A 14930-nucleotide genomic window follows, 5' to 3' on the forward strand; every position below is an offset into this window, starting at 1 on the left:
TAAATTTTTTGGTTGCAGCCACTGAAGCACAGAGGCCAGAAAAATTATGCCATATAAATGCAGAAAATATGCATTTTTTTGGTTGCAGCCACTGAAGCACAGAGGCCAGAAAAATTATGCCATATAAATGCAGAAAATATGCATTTTTTGGATGCAGCCACTGAAGCACAGTTGCCAGAAAAAATATGCCATATAAATGCTGAAAATAGTCATTTTTTGCCATACGTTGACCTTGTAGACATTGTTTGCCCAGTTTTTTTGGTTGCAGCCACTGAAGCACAGAGGCCAGAAAAAATTAAACCAGTAGGGTTTGCACCCTAGTTTGTAACGGTGGCGGAGGGAGGAGGAGGACGCTAAAGGACAGCTGTGTGTGGAGGCATGAGGCTTGAAGAGAAGGACAGCTGCATAGAAGTCAGAACAAGTCTTCCGGCGTGCAGTAACCCTCCGAGATCCACCCCTCATTCATTTTAATAAAGGTCAGGTAATCGACACTTTTGTGACCTAGGCGAGTTCTCTTCTCAGTTACAATCCCTCCTGCTGCACTGAAGGTCCTTTCTGAGAGCACACTTGAGGCTGGGCAAGACAAGAGGTTCATGGCAAATTGTGACAGCTCTGGCCACAGATCAAGCCTGCGCACCCAGTAGTCCAGGGGTTCATCGCTCCTCAGAGTGTCGATATCTGCAGTTAATGCCAGGTAGTCCGCTACCTGCCGGTCGAGGCGTTCTTTGAGGGTGGATCCAGAAGGGTTGTGGCGCTGCCTTGGACAGAAAAACATTTGCATGTCTGACGTTACAGACTGGCCAAAGGGCTTTGTCCTTGCAGGTGTGCTCGTGGCAGGATTACTGGCACCTCTGCCCCTGGAATGTTGATGAGTTCCTGAAGTGACATCACCCTTAAAAGCATTGTACAACATGTTTTGCAGGCTGGTTTGTAAATGCCGCATCTTTTCGGACTTGTGGTATGTTGGTAACATTTCTGACACTTTATGCTTGTACCGAGGGTCTAGTAGCGTTGCGACCCAGTACAGGTCCTTCTCCTTAAGCCTCTTGATACGGGGGTCCTTCAACAGGCATGACAGCATGAAAGACCCCATTCTCACAAGGTTGGATGCAGAGCTATCCATCTCCGCTTCCTCATTATCAAGGACTGCATCATCCACGGTCTCCTCCCCCCAGCCACGTACAAGACCAGGGGTCCCCAAAAGGTCACCACTAGCCCCCTGGGAAGCCTGCTCCTGTTGGTCCTCCTCCTCCTCCTCCACAAAGCCACCTTCCTCCTCTGACTCCACTTCTGGCACCTCTCCCTGCGTTGCAGCAGGTGCCTGGGTTCGTTCTGGTGATTCCGACCAGAAATCGTGCGCTTCCAGCTCCTCGTCACGCTGGTCTACAGCCTCATCTGTCACTCGTCGCACGGCACGCTCCAGGAAGAAAGCGAAGGGTATTAGGTCGCTGATGGTGCCTTCGGTGCGACTGACCATATTTGTCACCTCTTCAAAAGGTCGCATGAGCCTGCAGGCATCGCGCATAAGCACCCAGTAACGGGGGAAAAAATCCCCAGCTGTGCAGATCCAGTCCTACCACCCAGTTCAAAAAGGTACTCGTTGACGGCCCTTTGTTGTTGCAGCAGACGTTCCAACATAAGGAGCGTTGAATTCCAGCGAGTCTGGCTGTCAGAAATCAAACGCCTGACTGGCATGTTGTAGCGCTGCTGAATGTCAGCAAGGCGTGCCATGGCTGTGTAGGAACGTCTGAAATGGGCCGACACCTTTCTGGACTGGGTGAGAACGTCCTGGAATCCTGGGTACTTGGAGACAAAACGTTGGACTATTAAATTTAACACATGTGCCATGCAGGGCACATGTGTTAAATTGCCTAGTCTCAACGCTGCCAACAGATTGCTTCCATTGTCACACACCACTTTTCCGATCTGCAGTTGGTGTGGGGTCAGCCACCGATCGGCCTGTGACTGCAGAGATGACAGGAGTACAGATCCGGTATGGTTTTTGCTTTCCAGGCACGTCATCCCCAAGACAGCGTGACAACGGCGTACCTGGCACGTCGAATAGCCTAGGGGGAGCTGGGGGTGCACAGGTGTGGAGGAGGAGAAGGAGGACCCAGCAGCAGAGTAAGAAGAAGAAGAAGACGAGGTAGAGAGCGATGGAGGAGTAGAGGTGGTGGCAGAACCGCGTGCAATCTGTGGCGGTGACACCAACTCCACTGTTGTTGTTGAGCTACCCATTCCCTGCTTCCCAGCCATTACCAAGTTCACCCAGTGGGCAGTGTAGGTGACATACCTGCCCTGACCATGCTTGGAGGACCATGCGTCAGTAGTCATATGGACCTTTGGCCCAACACTAAGTGACAGAGATGCGGTAACTTGGCTCTGCACATGTTGGTACAGGTGTGGTATTCCCTTTTTAGAAAAAAATTGCGGCTGGGTACCTTCCACTGCGGTGTCCCAATTGCTACAAATTTGCGGAAGGCCTCAGAGTCCACCAGCTGGTATGGTAAAAGCTGGCGGGCTAAGAGTGCAGACAAGCCAGCTGTCAGACGCCGGGCAAGGGGGTGACAGTCAGACATTGGCTTCTTACGCTCAAACATGGCCTTCACAGAAACTTGGCTGGTGGCAGATGACTGGGAATGGGAACAGGTGGTCAAGGTGGAAGGCGGAGTGGAGGGTGGTTCAGACGGGTCAAGGAGAGCAGAGGTAGAGCAGTAAGATGCTGGACCAGAAGGAGTGTGGCTTTTAGTTTGCCTGTTGCCTTTGAGGTGTTGCTCCCAAAGTGCTTTGTGCTTGCCGCTCATGTGCCTTCGCATAGAAGTTGTACCTATGTGGCTGTTGGGCTTACCAAGGCTCAGTTTCTGACTGCACTCATTGCAAATTACAATGCTTTTGTCAGAGGCACACACATTAAAAAAATCCCACACTGCTGACTTTTTGGAAGTGTGCGATCTGGCGGTAACAGTAGAAGTTGGCGGAGTTGGCGGTATTGGCGGCAATGGCGGGTGCGTTGGCCGGCTGAACACAGGTGCCGATACATGTTGTTGCCCTGCTGATCCCTGTGGGCTGTCCTCCCTGCTTCTTCTAAGTCTTATTCTCCTACTGCCTCTCTGACTCTCCGTCTCTCCATCTGAACTACCTCCTCTTGCTCTCTTCTACTAGGCACCCACAAAACATCAATCTCCTCATCATCATTCTCCTCAGATGCATCAATTTCTTCTGACACATCACAGAAGGAAGCAGCAGCGGGGACCTCCTCCTCATCACTCATTATGTCCATCTCTATCGTGTTCTCTGCCAGAATTAAATCTGGTGTAAGGTCCTCATCTCCTTCATCTTCTTCTGGCAATAATGGTTGCGCATTACTCAGTTCAAGAAACTCATTGGAAAATAACTCCTCTGACCCCAGTGAAGAAGGGGCACCGGTGGTGGAGGAAGTGTTACGTGGGTGGCCATAGCAGTGGAGGATGAGGAGGATGTTGTGGTAAAGTTAGAAACGGTAGAGGATGGGGTGTGCTGTGTAAGCCAGTCAACTACCTCTTCAGCATTTTGGGAGTTCAGGGTCATTGGCTTTTAAAACTGGGCAATTTGCTAGGGCCACAGGATTGCATAGCAGCACGGCCCCTAGCACGGCCTCTGCGTGGCGGCCTGCCTTTGCCTGGCATTATTTTTAAAAAAACAACAACAACAACAAAAACTCAGTTGGTTTTTCTGGAAACGATAATACACACAGCTAGATGGCGGGTTGAAGAAAACACTGTGCAAATAATGCCTACAAAGTCAACGTATACACTACTACAGCGGTGGATACGGATTACGTAAAATATATGAATGCTGCTTGAAAAAAAGTAACTCAAGTGGTTTTTCTAGAGACGATAATATTATCAATATTTAGACAAAATGTGAACAAGGTCACACAGCTCGATGGCGGGTTGAAGAAAACAGTGTGCAAATAATGCCTACAAGGTCAACGTATACACTACTACAGCGGTGGATACGGATTACGTAAAATATATGAATGCTGCTTGAAAAAAGTGACTCCGGTGTTTTTTCTGGAGACGGTAATATTATGGATATTTAGACAGAATGGGAAACAAGGTCACACAGCTCGATGGCGGGTTGAAGAAAACAGTGTGCAAATAATGCCTACAAGGCCAACGTATACACTACTACAGCGGTGGATACGGATTACGTAAAATATATGAATGCTGCTTGAAAAAAGTGACTCCGGTGTTTTTTCTGGAGACGGTAATATTATGGATATTTAGACAGAATGGGAACAAGGTCACACAGCTCGATGGCGGGTTGAAGAAAACAGTGTGCAAATAATGCCTACAAGGTCAACGTATACACTACTACAGCGGTGGATACGGATTACGTAAAATATATGAATGCTGCTTGAAAAAAAGTAACTCAAGTGGTTTTTCTAGAGACGATAATATTATCAATATTTAGACAAAATGTGAACAAGCTCACACAGCTCGATGGCGGGTTGAAGAAAACACTGTGCAAATAATGCCTACAAGGCCAACGTATACACTACTACAGCGGTGGATACGGATTACGTAAAATATATGAATGCTGCTTGAAAAAAGTGACTCCGGTGTTTTTTCTGGAGACGGTAATATTATGGATATTTAGACAGAATGGGAACAAGGTCACACAGCTCGATGGCGGGTTGAAGAAAACAGTGTGCAAATAATGCCTACAAGGCCAACGTATACACTACTACAGCGGTGGATACGGATTACGTAAAATATATGAATGCTGCTTGAAAAAAGTGACTCCGGTGTTTTTTCTGGAGACGGTAATATTATGGATATTTAGACAGAATGGGAACAAGGTCACACAGCTCGATGGCGGGTTGAAGAAAACAGTGTGCAAATAATGCCTACAAGGTCAACGTATACACTACTACAGCGGTGGATACGGATTACGTAAAATATATGAATGCTGCTTGAAAAAAAGTAACTCAAGTGGTTTTTCTAGAGACGATAATATTATCAATATTTAGACAAAATGTGAACAAGCTCACACAGCTCGATGGCGGGTTGAAGAAAACACTGTGCAAATAATGCCTACAAGGCCAACGTATACACTACTACAGCGGTGGATACGGATTACGTAAAATATATGAATGCTGCTTGAAAAAAGTGACTCCGGTGTTTTTTCTGGAGACGGTAATATTATGGATATTTAGACAGAATGGGAACAAGGTCACACAGCTCGATGGCGGGTTGAAGAAAACAGTGTGCAAATAATGCCTACAAGGCCAACGTATACACTACTACAGCGGTGGATACGGATTACGTAAAATATATGAATGCTGCTTGAAAAAAGTGACTCCGGTGTTTTTTCTGGAGACGGTAATATTATGGATATTTAGACAGAATGGGAACAAGGTCACACAGCTCGATGGCGGGTTGAAGAAAACAGTGTGCAAATAATGCCTACAAGGTCAACGTATACACTACTACAGCGGTGGATACGGATTACGTAAAATATATGAATGCTGCTTGAAAAAAAGTAACTCAAGTGGTTTTTCTAGAGACGATAATATTATCAATATTTAGACAAAATGTGAACAAGGTCACACAGCTCGATGGCGGGTTGAAGAAAACAGTGTGCAAATAATGCCTACAAGGTCAACGTATACACTACTACAGCGGTGGATACGGATTACGTAAAATATATGAATGCTGCTTGAAAAAAAGTAACTCAAGTGGTTTTTCTAGAGACGATAATATTATCAATATTTAGACAAAATGTGAACAAGCTCACACAGCTCGATGGCGGGTTGAAGAAAACACTGTGCAAATAATGCCTACAAGGCCAACGTATACACTACTACAGCGGTGGATACGGATTACGTAAAATATATGAATGCTGCTTGAAAAAAGTGACTCCGGTGTTTTTTCTGGAGACGGTAATATTATGGATATTTAGACAGAATGGGAACAAGGTCACACAGCTCGATGGCGGGTTGAAGAAAACAGTGTGCAAATAATGCCTACAAGGCCAACGTATACACTACTACAGCGGTGGATACGGATTACGTAAAATATATGAATGCTGCTTGAAAAAAGTGACTCCGGTGTTTTTTCTGGAGACGGTAATATTATGGATATTTAGACAGAATGGGAACAAGGTCACACAGCTCGATGGCGGGTTGAAGAAAACAGTGTGCAAATAATGCCTACAAGGCCAACGTATACACTACTACAGCGGTGGATACGGATTACGTAAAATATATGAATGCTGCTTGAAAAAAGTGACTCCGGTGTTTTTTCTGGAGACGGTAATATTATGGATATTTAGACAGAATGGGAACAAGGTCACACAGCTCGATGGCGGGTTGAAGAAAACAGTGTGCAAATAATGCCTACAAGGCCAACGTATACACTACTACAGCGGTGGATACGGATTACGTAAAATATATTATGGCTGCTTGAAAAAAGTGACTCCGGTGTTTTTTCTGGAGACGGTAATATTATGGATATTTAGACAGAATGTGAACAAGGTCACACAGCTCGATGGCGGGTTGAAGAAAACAGTGTGCAAATAATGCCTACAGGGCAAATAATGCCTAAAAGGTCAACTTATACACTACTACAGCGGTAGTAAAATAAAAAAAAGTAAAATAAAAAAAAAAATGAATATTAAAAAAAAAAAATTAAAGTTGGTGCTGCTGAACTACTAGGAGCAGCAGATTAGCACACCAGTCCCACTCCCCAACACTGCTAGACTAATAGCACTGGGCTCTTATAGTAGTAGTAGTAGTAGTAGTAGTAAAACAACAAAAAAATAAATAAAAGCAGTCCTTACAAGGACTACTGTTATTGCAGCAGTCAGCAGATGAGATCAGAAGCAGGACAGCTGCCCACTGCAGCTACATACAGAGCACTGCAGTAGAAGGTAGATTACTAGCCAGCAAAGCTACCTAAGCTTAAATGTCCCTCAAACCCCTGCAGACTTCTGTCCCTCCAATAACAGAGCAGTATCAAAACGATTACTAGCCAGCAAACTTTCAACTGTCCCTGAAATCACTAACAGGCAGCAGCTCTCTCCCTACACTATCTCTTCAGCACACACAGGCAGAGTGAAAAAACGCTGCAGGGCTTCGGTTTTTATAGGGAAGGGGAGTGGTCCAGGGGAGAGCTTCCTGATTGGCTGCCATGTACCTGCTGGTCTGGGGTGAGAGGGCAAAAAAAGCGCCAACAATGGCGAACCCAAAATGGCGAACGTCGCGCGACGTTCGCGAACTTCCGGCGAGCGCGAACAAGTTCGCCGGCGAACAGTTCGCGACATCTCTATTGAGGAGCTGGGCCAACAAAGAAATTGTAACATGTAAAAGATTCCAATTCTGGGGTTCACTGGTATCAAGTTATCAGGTGTCTCTTCCCCCCCCCCAGACACACTTAATGGACTTGATATTGCAGTGTCTGAATTTATTGCTGGTAAAGGTAGTGCAGCAAGTTAAATATCTTTATTCTTTGAATCAATTCAGTAATTTAAAGGGGTTGTTCACCTTTGAGTTAACTTTCAGTAGGATGTAAAGAGTGACATTCTGAGAAAATTTGCAGTGGGTTTTCATTATTTCAGTTATTAACTTTTTATTCAGCAGTTCTCAAATTTAAGCAGTCTGGTTGTTAAGTCAGAAGAAGACGACAAATAATTAAAAACTATTGAAAATAAATAACTACGGCCAATTGAAAAAAGTTGTTTAGAATTAACCATTTTATTAGGCCCTAAGGGGCCCATTTAATAACAACTGACATGATTTTTTTTTCATGAATCAAAAAAAAAGTGTTGTTTTACTATATTCCTAAAAAGCTCATTTTTTTTGGATTGTTCAGATCTATTTTTTGTACTTTTTTAAACCATACATTCATTGACAGTAGTGATGGGCGAATTTGCACCATTTTGCTTCGCACGAAACGGCGCCGGCACCCATTTTAGATGCCGGCGCCTGTTTTTTTGACGCCGGCAGCCGTTTTTGACGCGAATTTTTTCAGGTGAATTTTTGCGCCCGTTTCACGAATTTATTCGCTGCCAGCGAATCGCGCAAAATCGCCGTAAAATCGCGCCTGGCGAATAAATTCGCCCATCACTAATTGACAGTCGTGATTTGTGAGTTTAGTCGTGGTTTCAAAAACCCCTTAACACAACTATAATCCCACCATTAATCAATAAAGCTCCAAAAGGGAACTTAAAGGGGACATTTGGGGGGTTATTTACTAAACTCTTAATGCAAAAATCATGAAAAATGTGTTGTTTTTTAAAAAAAAAAAATCAGACTTTTAAAAAAAATCACACATTTTTCAGAATTTATTAAGCCTCAAGGATGAAAAAGTCTGAATCTGAAAATCCGGCAGCTCAGACCTGTTTTATATTACAATGATCACAAACCACTGAACATGGAAAATTAAGAAGGGTACAAATACTTTTTACATATTGAGGTGTGGGCCCCTTTAACAGAGGTTGCTGAAGCTTGCTTGGCAATGAAAAATGTAGCTTTATTTCTTTAAAGCAGAAGGAAAAAGCGTTACACAGCTCAATTTCAGCATGGCATCAGAACAGTTTCCCTAGGTCTTTCCTTGAAGAGATCCAACATCAGACAGACACTCCCTTGCTGACTGGGAGCGGCCTTTTATACCCAAGGCTCCCAGAATGCTTTGTGGTTCTGTGACATCATCCATCTCACATTAAACAAATGTTAAATTTTAACAATAATTGCAATTTCTACATGTACATTTACATATTAGCCTTCATAGATGACAACATAAAAAAGGTAAAAAGAAACTCACATTTAAACAAAGTTTGAATTCCAAGCTGTGAAATGTCTGTGCACAGCTGACGACAATCTGGCTACACCCATGTGTTTCACCAAACCCTGTGCAGACTCATCAACTTGGGAAACTCAGGTAAAGTATTTTAAACTTTAGATGTTAAAGTTTGAACTCATATATAAAGGGTATATTTTAGTGGCAAGTTGCTTTTCTAAGAGGAAAAACTAATCTTTAAATGTTCTCACTTTATAGAGCTGCAAACAGGCTGCGTTCGCATGGTTTTTTTTAACCCTGTTGTTGCCATGTTGAACACAGGGAGAAAAAATACGTTACAAGGCTGAGAATGGTGTAGGACAGACACAAGAAGTAATGAAAGAGAGTTTGCGCTGGCCAGCAGAGGTAGAAAAGACAGAGAAGAAAGAAAGTAAGAAAGTACTGTCCTCCACACATATCTCAAAAAAAAAAAAAAAAAATTTATTTAAGTGACATAACTTTGTCACACATATATAATGATCCTATTTTATTTCTGTCAGGTATTGCTGGGATTCGAGCCAAGGACCTTTGGGTTTCTGTCTCATTACCTTAACCATTTGGCCAGGTGAGCAGCCTGTAGGATTGCTCGCTATGTGTAACCTGGCCTCTGCAGTCCCAGCCCAGCTGCCGCCTGATTGGCATCTACAGCCCCAACCCAGCTGCTGCCTAGTTTAATCAGCCAATCAGGGCTGACTCTTCCCTATTTAAGGGCAGCACTTAGACCACTCCTTGCCAGAGCATTGCATGGTTTTTCCTAGTACTGCGGCAGCGCCCCTAACTAGGTACTTCTAGTTATTTTCCCTTATTATTCTGCCTTGTCTGCCTGTCCTTGTCTTGTCTTGCTTTATCCTATCTTGTACCTTCCCAACCTTGACCTGACCCTGCCTTGCTTGTTCCTGATTTCTGCTTCCATTCCACCTTGTATCTTGCCCTGACTTCACCTTGTACTGACCTTGTCTCGCCTGTTCCTGATTCTTGCTTTCTGACCCTGCCTTATATCTTGCTCCAGTCCTCTCTTGCTATCTTGCTCCAGTCCTCTCTTGCTATCCTGCTCCAGTCCTCTCTTGCTATCTTGCTCCAGTCCTCTCTTGCTATCCTGCTCCAGTCCTCTCTTGCTATTCTGCTCCAGTCCTCTCTTGCTATCCTGCTCCAGTCCTCTCTTGCTATCCTGCTCCAGTCCTCTCTTGCTATCTTGCTCCAGTCCTCTCTTGCTATCTTGCTCCAGTCCTCTCTTGCTCCAGTCCTCTCTTGCTATCCTGCTCCAGTCCTCTCTTGCTATCCTGCTCCAGTCCTCTCTTGCTATCTGCTCTAGTCTCTTTCTGCTCCTGTCTTGCTTTCCTGCTCCAGTCTCCCTCTGCACTCTATCCCCAGTTTGATCTGAGCTACGCCCGCACCGTCCTGTCCCGTCCAGTCTGTTCCTGTTGAGTTGTCGCCCTCTTCCTGCCTAGTGCAGTCCAGTCCTGATCTTCGCTCTCTCCGTCCTGTTCTGCACCTGATCCAGACTGACTCTTCGCCCTCATCAACCTGTTCCTGCTTTCCCTTCAAGTGTTCCCTAGGCACATACAGCTCCTGCCTCAAGGACTCGCCCTTTCCCTTCAGTCTCCACAGCGCCCCTACCTAATCCTTGACAATTTCCAACTTCTAATAATAAATTATTATTATTTCTTGTTTTATATACATTTCTAATGACCCCTCTTATAACCTTTAATTTCCAACAAAAAACTGATGAGGTAGCAACTATTAATGATTATCGGATCATGTGAAAATCCAATACATCAAATAAATGCAAGTTGAAATTTGGAGAAACGTTGTATATTTGTAATTAAAGATATTTATTTATTTTTTAATTGTATTAAATATATTCTTGTCTTTTGTTCTGGCTTTAAAAGAATGATGTAGCACTTATGGGGCAAATATAAGGCCAAGAAGTCCTAAACCAGAAGTGAGTATGGAAAATATCGCCACAGATGTCAGATACTTCCCCTTGGGGCTCAGATAGGCTGGGATAAAGGAGATCCAAACACTGCAGAACACCAACATGCTGAAAGTTATATATTGAGCTTCATTATAAATATCTGGTAGTTTACGAGAAAGATAAGCAACAAAGAGGCATATGAAAGGTGGGATTCAGTGTAATATTCTGGAAATGGAGGAGAATTTATCAGCCACAAGGAACAGATAAAAATCTCAACAAGTGTGTAAAGCAATCCTTGTACCAACCCAGTCTCTTAATTTGCTTCCAGGCCTGGTGGCATTAAAGGCAATTAGGTTTAGTGTATTAGGGTTAGGGTATTAGGGTTAGTGTATTAGGGTTAGGGTATTAGGGTTAGTGTATTAGGGTTAGGGTATTAGGGTTAGGGTATTAGGGTTAGTGTATTAGGGTTAGTGTATTAGGGTTAGGGTATTAGGGTTAGTGTATTAGGGTTAGTGTATTAGGGTTAGGGTATTAGGGTTAGTGTATTAGGGTTAGGGTATTAGGGTTAGTGTATTAGGATTAGGGTTAGGGTATTAGGGTTAGGGTATTAGGGTTAGTGTATTAGGGTTAGTGTATTAGGGTTAGGGTATTAGGGTTAGTGTATTAGGGTTAGGGTATTAGGGTTAGGGTATTAGGGTTAGTGTATTAGGGTTAGGGTTACATGCACATCCAACTTGTAAACAGCACCAGATACAACATCACAGAGAGATGGTCAGATGTTGACAGAATGGTCCAAGGTCCCTAGACTACACACTGCTCCAGAGATACACCACCTGTCAGCAATAACCTGCACATAAGACAGGCTTGGAAGAGCTGAGCTGGGAGAAGGGGCTGGGTGTCTGTGTTTGTATATTTGTGTGTATGTTTGTATTTCTCTATGTGTGCATGTGTCTCTATGTGTGTGTGTATCTATTTATATCTATATATGTTTGTATGTATGGGTTATATCTTTGTTTGACTGTGTGTGTGTATATGTCTGTCTCTATATTGTGTGTGTGTGTGTATAAATTTTTCTGTGTGTGTCTATGTGTGGCTGTATATGTGACTGTGTGTGTCTGTTTGTGTGTAGATTTGTATGTGCCCTAAGGTGGATCCCAAATATAAAGAGCTTTAAAAGTATATGTTTATGCCCCAATTCATTAATAAAAGATTTGTTTATGCCTTTATAATATCCATTAAAAGAGTTGAAAATTAAAGGTGTCAGCCTGTGAAATAATAAATAAAAGAGATGTACACTATATTTGTCTATGTCTGTCCCTCAAAAATATTCACTAAAAGAGCTGTACGCTTTGGGGCACATTTACTTAGATCGAGTGAAGGAAAAGAAGTATTTTTTTGGCTATTTCAACCATCGAATTGGCTACTTCGACTTCGAATTGAACGTTTCGAACTAAAATCGTTCGACTATTCGACCATTTGAATTACTGTCTCTTTAAAAAAAACTTCGACCACCTACTTCGCCACCTAAAACCTACCGAGCATCAATGTTAGCCTATGGGGAAGGTCCTAGCCAATTTCTGATCGAAGGAAAATCGTTCGATCGATGGATTAAAATCCTTAGAATCGTTTGTTTCGAAGGATTTAATTGTTCGATCGAATGATTATTCCTTATTAATTGTTCGTTCGAACGAATATCGCTAAATTCGAAGTCGAAGGATTTATCTTTGACGGTCGAATATCGAGGGTTAATCAACCCTCGATATTCAACCCTAAGTAAATGTGCCCCTTTGTTTATGACTCAAGAATATTCAATGAAAGCTGTACAACATGTGTCTATCACTCAAGGATGTTCAATAAAAGAGCTGTACAATTTACCCCAGATACTCCAGCAGTTTAGTGCAAAACAAGCACATTATATTTATGTCGGCATATACAGTCATCGTTAGGTTTAGTTCTGGTCTGGAACCATTATCAAGGCCCAATTTGACGTTAGCTGTTTATGCTCAAATAGACACATTTTTACTTTGCACAAAAATTCTGCTGTTTTAAGTTTTATTGTGTAGAGAACAGAAGTGGTGTATCATCTTTTTTATAACATCTATATAGTTAACCATCAAGTTTAATTATTTATAGCTGTGTATTCAATATTCTTTGAACTGGATGGTTCATGGAAATATGTTTGCTGGTCCTTCATAACGGTACAAAATACAAATTTACTCCGCACTCATTGTAATTTAACACTGTGTCTGAGTGAATGTGTTTACTTGTACAAATTAACATGGAAACAATCAAGACAAATTTACATTTTTATGATATGATCAAAAGAATTATGATGAATATCTCATTAAAATGAAGTATACATAGCATAAATCATATATTTATTTCACATCATTGTGTTGAAAAAAAAAATACAATTGGTCTTTGCGATTAAAATGATGTATTCTTTTATAGTTCTTATTGTAGGAGCAGCTTTGTCAATGTTCATTTTTACAGAGAATCTATAAAAAATCTCGACACGATTCACAGACTCCCTTTACTTCAAAATCTGCAGAAGAACGGGTATATAAATAATGTTAGAAATATGTATTTATCTGTATTTGTTGAATATTTTTACTACAACATGTATTTTTTTCAGTATTATTATTAACATGTATTTATATAGCGCCAACATATTGCGTAGCACTGTAAAGTAAATGTGATTATACAACTACATCACATGAATTACATACATAGAATATATGGAGTAACAAACATCACAATCAATACAGGTACAAAAGGTGAGGAAGGCCCTATGCAAAAGAGCTTACACTCTAAAGGGAAGGGAGTAATACACAAGGTGTGGGAGTGGACAAGATCGAATTAAGTGGGTGAGAAATGTGGTGCTGTATGTGGTGTTGCGGTTGGTAATTAAGCAGAGTGAGGGTAGGCTTCTCGAAAGAAGTGCGTTTTCAGAGATTTCTTGAAAGCAGAAAGGTTGGGAGAAAGTCGGACAGACCGTGGGAGAGAGTTCCAGAGGAGGGGTGCAGTCCTTGCAAAGTCTTGAATGCGAGCGTGTGAGGAGGTAATGAGAGAAGAGTTGAGTAGCAGGTCAGTAGAGGAGAGTAGTAAGCGGTTGGGTGAGTATATAGAGATGAGTTCAGAGATGTAGGGAGTATGTATGTGTGGAGTATGAAGACCTCCTTAAATTGAATGTGAATGCGTCCAGAGGTAACCCTGTCTGCAGACTGCTTCCCAATTACTCCTTTAGTACAGGTATGGGACCTGTTATCCAGAATGCTCGGGACCTGGGGTTTTCTGGATAACGGATCTTTCCATAATTTGGGTCTTCATGCCTTAAGTGTACTAGAAACTCATGTAAACATTAAATAAATCCAATAGGCTGGTTTTGCTTCCAATAAGGATTAATTATATCTCAGTTGGGATCAAGTACAAGCTACTGTTTTATTATTACACAGAAAAAGGAAATCATTTTAAAAAATTTGGATAAAATGGAGTCTATGGGAGATGGCCATTCCGTAATTCGGAGCATTCTGGATATCGGGTTTTCCGGATAAGGGATCCTAGTAAAAAAAGGCAAGACAGATTAATAAAAGATCTCATGCAGTCTCCAAAGAGAAATCTGATGATGCAGAATCCAGCACTGTTGCCGAAACAACTGTTCGTAGTCAGGGTAATGCAGATCATCTATAAAATAATGGATGGTGTCATTGTGGAAATTGTACCGTAATGCCCACCTTAATGGAATGCGTTTGTTGCTATGGAGTTCCAGAAATGCATGCCCTCATACCACAAGAAGGATAGTGCATTGTGGATTGGAACCGCTACAATACTGATGTTATAAACCGAGAACGTGCAGCATTCAAGATAACAAATAATAAAAAGTCCAAGAAACCCAGACAAGCAGCTTATATGTAAGTATATTTAAGATATTTGATTTGAAGATATATATATATGCATACCTTATTGATCTTCAATTGCTCTACTGTTTTCTTATGCAAAGTTTAGAATGTTTTTGACAGAAGTATATATGTCTTATAATTACCTTAAAGGGATACTGTCATGGGAAAAAATTTTTTTTCAAAACGAATCAGTTAATAGTGCTGCTCCAGCAGAATTCTGCACTGAAATCCATTTATCAAAAGAGCAAACAGATTTTTTTATATTCAATTTTGAAACCTGACATGGGGCTAGAC

The sequence above is a fragment of the Xenopus laevis genome, chromosome 8S (assembly GCF_017654675.1).
Source record: "Xenopus laevis strain J_2021 chromosome 8S, Xenopus_laevis_v10.1, whole genome shotgun sequence".
NCBI lineage: Eukaryota > Metazoa > Chordata > Amphibia > Anura > Pipidae > Xenopus > Xenopus laevis.